At 44.2% G+C, this 8,782-nt stretch overlaps 1 pseudogene; it reads left to right on the forward strand.

Moving 5' to 3' along the window:
* The first annotated feature begins 6,044 nt into the window (after positions 1 to 6,044).
* Positions 6,045 to 6,135, forward strand: LOC112089611 (annotated as a pseudogene).
* The last annotated feature ends 2,647 nt before the right edge of the window (positions 6,136 to 8,782 follow it).

Raw genomic sequence — 8,782 nt, forward strand, 5'->3', positions numbered from 1 at the left:
CATTGTGACCAGCTAGCACGACCAAGTAGGTGTGAATTGCGATCATTTGTGCGACTTGGTCTTTCAAGTTCCCAGGTCGCATTACCAGGTCGCACACTTTCAGCACTTAGACGTCTCAGCTCTTCTTCATTTTGTGCGGCCTGGTCTCTTTGCTCCCAGGTCGCATGACCAACACTGTGTGAATCACGAATGGACGTGCGGCTTGATCTCCTCTCTTCTGACCCGCAGCACCAGCTCGCATAACCTTGGACTTCGACACCTTGGCCTTTCTTCTCTTGGTGCGGCCCGGCTTCTTTGCTCCCAGGTCGCAGGACCGACACGGAGTGAAATGCAAACCATTGTGCGGTTTGGCTCCTTCTTGATCTAGGCCGCACTCCTTCTTCGTAGGATTCTGTACTTAGTCACTTCGGCCTTCCTTCCTTTTTTATGCGGCCTCGCTCACAAGCACCAACCAGCACGACCAACACGGAGTGGAATGCGAACCTTTGTGCGGCCTGGTCTCTTTGCGAATCAACCCGCAAACCCAAGTAGCATAATCTGGGACTTAGACACTTTGGGCTTCTTCTTCATTTTGTGCGGATTGGTCTACCTGGTCTTTCTCGCACGCCCAGGCCGGTGTGAATTGCGAGTCTTTGCTGCGACCTGGGCTCTTGGAGACCAGCTAGCACAACCAACTCGCACAATTTTTCACTTAGTCACCTCGGCCCTTCTTCTCCTTTGTGCGGCCTGGTCCTCTTGCACCAGGTAGCACGACCAAGGCGTTGTAAATTGCGAGTCCTGCTGCGAGTTGGTCTTTTCTTGATTCAAGCCGCACGCCCAGGTAGCACTCAGGCGTCCTCCAAGCTTTTCAAACCTTAAACACTTCTCTCAGCCCTTTCACATGCTCCATCCCATTTATCACTGAGTCATGGCCTCCAAAAATCACATAGAACCTGAGACCAACTCACAAAACCCTTAAAAAAGTTCTAAAACATAAAAGAAAAGAAGCAAAGAAAAGATCAAAAACATATTTACAAATGATAAGCTTGGGGTGTCTCGCAAGAGCACTTTGTTTAAAGTCTTTAAGTTTGACTTTAGAAACCTGTTTAACAGGCTGGTGGTGGATCAAGAAGGGGAACTGATATAGCTTCCTCCTTCCTTTGTGAGACCAGATAGTGCTTGATCCTTTGGCCATTTACCACAAACTCTTGACCATTCTTTCCTTCTAACACAACAGCTCCATATGCCTGACCTCAAGAACCTTAAAGGGACCAGACCATCTAGACTTAAGTTTTCCAGGAAACAACTTAAGCCTAGAGATGAACAGCAACACTAGATCACCTTCCTTGAACTCCCTTTTCAGAATCTTTTGGTCATGCAGAGCCTTGGTCTTTTCTTTATAAATCTTGGAGCTCTCAAAAGCCCCAAGCCTGATCTCTTCAAGTTCATGGAGTTGCATGACCCTTTTTCTCTTGAGCTGTCTTGATATCAAATTCAGCAACTTCACAGCCCACAAAGCCTTGTACTCCAGCTCAACAGGAAGGTGGCAGCTCTTCCCATATAGCAGATTGAAAGGTGATGTCCCAATTGGAGTTTTAAAGGCAGTTCTATAAGCCCACAATGCATCATCTAGCCTTTTACTCCAATCTTTTCTGCTTGAGCTAACAGTCCTCTCAAGAATGGCCTTAATCTGTCTATTAGATACTTCAACCTGGCCACTTGTTTGAGGATGATAAGGAGTAGCTACCTTTTGTTTCACTCCATGCTTTCTCAGCAATCTTTCCAAAGTCTTGTTCACAAAATGAGATCCTCCATCAGAAATGACAACACTGGGTACTCCAAATCTTGGGAAGATAATGTTCTTGAACAACTTCACCACTACCTTGGAATCATTGGTAGGGGAGGCAATGGCCTCAACCCATTTGGACACATAGTCCACAGCCACAAAAATGTACTGATTCCCATAAGATGAAATGAAGGGCCCCATGAAGTCAACCCCCCAGCAATCAAAGATTTCAACCTCTAGAATTGGATTTTGAGGCATCTCACTCCTCTTTGAAATGTTCCCATGCCTCTGACAGGCATCACATGATGAAACAACTAGCTGAGCATATTTGAACATTGAGGGCCACCAAAACCCACTCTGAAGAACCTTGGCCACAGTCTTGAATGCTCCCATGTGACCCCCAAAAGCTGAACCATGACACTCTTGCAACACAGGTTGCATCTCCTCCTCAGCAAGACACCTTCTATACAGCTGATCTTTGTTCAGGACAAACAAGTAAGGCTCATCCCAATGGTATCTTTGGACATCTCTGAAGAACTTCTTTCTGTGGTGAGCATCAAGTTCAGGTGGTTCCACTCCACAAGCAAAATAGTTCACTATATCAGCAAACCAGGGCATTCTCTTTTCTTGGATGCTATCCACTTCTTCAAACTCCAAATAAGAGTGGAGCACCATCAATGATTCCTCAGGAAGACTGTCATTAAGAGGGACTTCAGAGTCTACTCTCAACCTAGAGAGATGGTCTGCAGCTCCATTCTCTATACCCTTTTTTTCCTGTACTTCCATATCAAACTCCTGAAGTAGAAGAACCCATCTCAATAGTCTAGGTTTGGCATCTTTCTTGGTCATCAGATACCTGAGGGCTGCATGATCAGTATATACAATGACTCTTGATCCCACCAGGTAGCTTCTGAATTTATCAAAGGCAAAGACTATTGCCAGCATTTCCTTCTCAGTAGTAGCATACTTCTCTTGTGCAGAGTCAAGTGTTCTACTAGCATAGTAGATGACATGAAGCTTCTTATCTTTCCTCTGGCCAAGTACAGCTCCAACTGTAAAATCAGATGCATCAGTAATAACCTCAAAAGGCAGGGACCAGTCTGGGGCTTGGACAATTGGTGCACTGACTAATGCATCCTTGATCATCTTGAAGGCCTCTTCACATTCATCATCAAAGATGAAGTCAACTTCTTTACACAACAGCCTTGTCAAGGGCCTGGCAATTCTTGAGAAGTCTTTGATAAATCTTCTGTAAAATCCTGCATGCCCAAGGAAACTCCTTATCCCTTTGACTGAAGTGGGGGTTTGCAGATTCACCATTACTTTCACTTTTGCTCTGTCAACCTCTATGCCCTTCTCAATTATCTTATGCCCTAAGTACAATTTCTTCCTGCACCATGAAGTGGCATTTCTCCCAATTCAACACCAAGTTATGCTGCTCACATCTCTCCAAGACCTGTGACAAATTAGAGAGACAATCCGAGAAGGAGGAGCCATAGACACTAAAATCATCCATGAACACCTCCACCTTCTCTTCAATTATGTCAGAGAATATATGCATCATACATTGTTGAAATGTGGCAGGGGCATTACAGAGACCAAAAGGCAATCGCCTGTATGCAAATGTGCCATAAGGGCAAGTGAATGTTGTTTTCTCTTGATCTCGGGGGTCTATGGGGATTTGAAAGAACCCCGAGTACCCATCAAGAAAACAAAAGAAGAGGTGGTTTGCAAGCCTCTCTAACATCTGATCAATGAAAGGCAAAGGAAAATGATCCTTTCTACAGGCTGCATTGAGCTTTCTATAGTCTATACACATTCTGTGTCCAGTTACAGTCCTAGTAGCCATCAGCTCATCCTTCTCGTTTTTAACCACTGTGATCCCACCCTTTTTGGGCACAACATGAACAGGAGATACCCATCTTGAGTCAGAGATTGGGTAAATTATCCCTGACTCAAGAAGTTTGAGTATCTCCTTCTTAACCACCTCCTTAAGGTTGGGGTTCAGACATCGTTGATGCTAAATAGAGGACATAGATTGGTCCTCTAGGTGTATCCTGTGGGTGCAAATGTCAGGAGAGATCCCTCTAATATCAGCCAAAGAATATCCTATGGGTCTCCTGAACTTTATTATCTCACTAAGCAATGCACTCTCTTGATGCTCTAATAAGCTATCATTGATGATTACTGGATATGTAGAGTTTAAGCCCAAGAATGCATACCTGAGCCCTGTCGGTAGAGGCTTGAGCTCAACAGGGGGTGCATCAGCCTCATTTCAATCCTTGTCCAAGCTGCATTGGCTCATTTCTGCTCCTTTGATAGCCAAGACCTCAGAGCCACTTTGTTCCAGTTCCAAAAACCTTGCCTCAGGACCAAGCTCTCTAGCATTGTCCAAATACAACTTGTACCCTTCACTTGCTTCTGCTAAGAGCTCATTGCCTCCTTGTTCTTGAGTTAGATCAGCTTGAAGAGGATCTTCAGTGTTCAGTTCCTCAAGCAACTCATCAGCCAACTGATCCATTGTCTCCACATAGAAGCATTGACCTTCAATGGTGGGTTTCTTCATCATCTCATTCACATCAAACTTGAGCTTCTCAGACTCAAGTTGAAGCTCTATTATCCCACCTCTCACGTCAATAATAGCTCCTGCAGTTGCCAAGAATGGCCTGCCCAAGATAAGAGGATCAACTGGTTCCTCATCCATTTCCAGCACAACAAAATCAGTTGGAACCTCAAAACCACCTATCTTGACAGGTAGATCTTCCAACATACCAACAGGCAATCTAACTGATCTATCTGCAAGGATAAGAAAGATCCTTGCAGGTTTGAAGACTCTAAAGCCTAGCTTCTTTGCTATGGAGAATGGCATCAAGCTGACTGATGCTCCTAGATCACAAAGACATCCAGAGAATAGAAGAGGTCCAATGGCACAAGGCAGTGTGAAACTCCCTGGATCAGTTAACTTTCTTGGAATGGACTTCTTCTGAATGATAGCACTGTATTCATGACTTAGCACCACCATGCCTTGAAGCTCTTTAGTCTTGTTCAGAATGGCATCCTTCTAGAACTTACCCATCTTTGGCATCATTAGAAATGCATCAATGAGAGGCATTGTGAGTGGTGTCTCATTGAGTGCCTTCTCAAATACAGCTCTTGCCTTGTCCACAAGTTGTTTCTTAAATCTCCCTGGAAATGGGAGCTTGGGTTGGTATGGAGGTGGTGGCACATATACCTTTTCTGGTTCAGGTTCCTTTGCTACCTCTTTACCCTTTTCTTGCCTTGGTTTCTCAGCAACTTGATCATCTTTTAAGGCTGCCTCCCCCTCAGTTTGATCATTGTCCTCAATGATCACATTGTTGTCCTCAATACCAGGTAACTCCTTTCCACTCCTCAGTGTAATGGCCTTAGCATATTCCTTGGGGTTGGGTTCAGGTTTTCCAGGTAGGTGACCTTGGTTCCTTGAGCTTGAGACCTGGTTCTGCTTCAGTTCCTTGATTTCCTGTTGCATGGCTGCATTCTGGCTTGCAAATATCTGTTGACCCTGAAGTAGTTGTTGCAGAATACCAACCATATCTGACCCCATCTGTGGCTGCTGCTGAACCGTTGGTGGCTGAAACTGTTGTTGAACCGGCGCCTGCTGTTGGAACTGTGGTGGACCAAACCCTGGTGGTGCCTTTTGCTGCTGTGAACTGAAACCAGTACCCTGAAATGGTTGTTGTTGCTGACCAAAACCCTGATTCTGAGCAAACTGATTCTTGGGTTGGAATGACCCTTGAAAGTTGTTCTTGGGAACAAAGTTTTTTGGAGCTTGAGAATTGGGATAGACCTGGTCTTGTGGGTTAGCTACATTGGGATTCCTGTAAGAGAGGTTCTGATTTGCATTGCCATACTGATATCTCTGGAACCTCTGATTCTCAATGTAGTTAAGCTCCTCCTGGGTTAGGCCTTCTTCACTTATGTTCTCAAAGATCTGAGAAGGTTCCTCATACTCTCATACAAAGTGCATTGGCTTTTGAGTGGTGAATTTCAACTTGTCAAATTCACTTCAACTCCTTAACCTTCTCTGCTGAGCCTCTGTTCTGAGCTTGAACCTTCAGATCTATTTGATCTGTCATAGTCTTCTCCATAAGTGTCATTGCTCATTGCTAAGTTCTCCACTAGCTCTAAAGCAGCATGTATCTCCTTTCCCAGAATGTTCCCATTGGAAGCAGTATCCAGTTGGTTTCTAATCTTGGGAAGAGCTCCTCTATATAGTGTGCTGAGAAGGGAAGCCTCACTTAACCCATGGTGTAGCTCCTGAATCTCTCATATGCTTCACCAAAACTCTCATTGCTGTGCTGAGTGAAGCTAGAGATTTGGTTTCTCAGTTTTGCAGTTCTGGAGGTGGAGAAGAACTTAGATAGGAAGGCTTGCTTGCATTGCTCCCAGGTTTGCATGGAGCCTCTTGGAAGATTCTTCTCCCATTGGTGAGCTTTGTCACCTAGACTGAAGGGGAATAATCTTAGCTTGAAACTGTCTTCAGAAACTCCATTTATCTTTGTCAGGTCACACACTTTATCAAATTGATCCAAGTGTTCCAATGGATCTTCCATTGCTAATACATGGAACTTTGAGTTCTGGACCATATTCAACAAGGATGCCTTCACTTCAAAGTTGTTGTTTTGCACAGGTGGTGCCTGAATTCCAGCTCCATACTGATGAGCATTTGCCCTGTCATTCTCTCCAACATAGACCTGTGGCTGCTCATATCTCCTTTGCTGGTGTTGGAAGGGCTGATGTTGGTGGTGCACCTGTTGTCTTTGCTGTGCATTGGCCTGATGCCTCTGCTGATGAGCTGGGGCTTGTCCCTGATGGACATAAGCTTGCTGTTGATGCACCTGTTCCTGATGAACATTACCCTGATGTAACCCTTGACCAACTCCATTACCAGCTCCATTACCCTGAGCCTGTTGCTCCTGAGCCGGTTGTTCTATATCCACCACATGCTCTCTTTGGTCTTCCATATCAGCCTGATCAATCTGTCTTCCACGTCTGTCCCTTCTCCTCCTTGGTACCAAAAGATTAATGTTGTCGTTTAAGGGGAAAGGTGGACCACAGCTTCTTGATCTGGACCTGGTGTTCATGCACCTGAAATCACAAACAGAACTTGAAAGTAATCAGTAAAAACAAAAAAGAAAGCACTTGATCTCAAGAACAGATCAGAGCTTAATGCTAAACAATCCACAATTTGGCAACGGCGTCAATTGATAGATAAGACTTTTGAGGGTCTCAGGGCTATCAATCCCCTTGTCAATGTAGCACAAAGAGGTTATCAATCCAAGAATGTGGTGATAGACACTAAGCTATGTGATCAGATTCTTAATTCAAGTAAACAAGTGAGATTTTGATTGACTAATGACAACTACAAACTTAAAACAGGATTAATGACTAAAGAAGAACTAAATAATGACAAGTGATATGAATATGATATGATGGAGGCATGAGATTCTAGACATGATAGTTGGCTAGGGTGCTTTGGTGCTAAACTAGGAATGCTAATGACAATGATGAGACATGATTCAAATGATTAAGAACTCTAATCTAGATTAATCCTCTCATGAAGGTATTAACCCCTACACTAATCCATTTTTCAAACCAAATCATCATTTGTGAAACATGAATCAGTATGCATTAGTAAACAGTTCTAAATGATCATTCAAGCAATCAACAATACATCATCATGCAGCAAATGCTTAAACCTCTAATACAGCTCTTTCAGGAATTTCATCAAACACTTTTGGTGCATGAAATTCCCAGAATCTAGATCTCAAGTGATATGCAAGGATCTAGCCTAGAGAACAGCTGTTTAAAGTGATGAATCAATGAATCTAGCCCTAAGCACTCCTAATCTAACACTTTAGCACCCTAACCTACACATCTAGAACCTCATTAAGGTGACTACTCACTAATCATACTAATCTCTCTTAAACCTTTGCAAGTTGAGAAGATTGGCATGATTAATGATGAGAAATAGAGATGGGGAAGATGGATAACGATGGCTTTGCAGCTTTAAACACAAAGATCTCTCAAACTCTCTTGATTAAGCACTTAAAAATTGATATTTCTCTTCTTAAGTGGAGTCTTTCACAAAAGAGGCAAGAGACAAAGGGAATAAAACATAGTCCTTTGGAAAAAAAACCCTAAAAACTATTTATATGTCTCTAAAAACGAACCGGGTCAGCCCGGAACAAACCGGGTCCTGACTCGGCTTTAGTGGATAAAGTGGAGAATGTGTGAGTTGGTCCAGTGTCTCCAGGTCGCATGCCAAAGTCGCACATGCGAAGAAACTATCTTGTGAGACTTAAATCGCTTGGTCTTAGCCGCACGCCCAAGTAGATGTGTTTCGCGAGTTTTTGTGCGGCTTAACCTTCTTCTTCTTCAACTCGCATGACCAAGGCGAAATCTGGGGAAAGTACATGTGGGACTTGGTCATCCCTTAGTCCCAAGCCGCATGCCCAAGTCGCACAACCAAGGAGAGGAGCTTTGAACGAGATAGAACCTTGTAAACTCAGCCGCATGCTCATCCAGATGTGAATTGCGAGTCTTTGTGCGGCTAAGTCTTCTCTGATCCTTAACTCGCACGACCATGTAGCAGGGGTCTTCAGGGATGTGTGCGGGTTGGTCTCCATTACTCCCATGTCGCAGCTCAAGTCGGTGTAGATTGCGAGTCATCGTGCGGTTTAGTTCCAAGCGCGGCCAACTCGCATGCCTAAGTCGCACGATTGTGGACTTAGCATTTTCCTTGCTCGGGAGCCTCAGACCTTATCCAGTGATAGCTTACCCGCACTTCTCAACTCACAGCTCAATTTTCAGGCATTCATCTTCAGGCTTTGCGAGTTAACCAAGTCGCAAGACTATCTCGCAGCATTCAGGGCAGCTTGGACCACTTTGCATTCAGGGAGGCGTAACTCCCAGGATATTGGTCCGAATTGTGTGATTCCGGCTTCAGAGGACAGAAGAATCATATATCTTCAACTT

This window comes from Eutrema salsugineum, unplaced genomic scaffold (genome assembly GCF_000478725.1).
Source record: "Eutrema salsugineum unplaced genomic scaffold, Eutsalg1_0 scaffold_12, whole genome shotgun sequence".
Classification (NCBI taxonomy): Eukaryota; Viridiplantae; Streptophyta; class Magnoliopsida; order Brassicales; family Brassicaceae; genus Eutrema; species Eutrema salsugineum.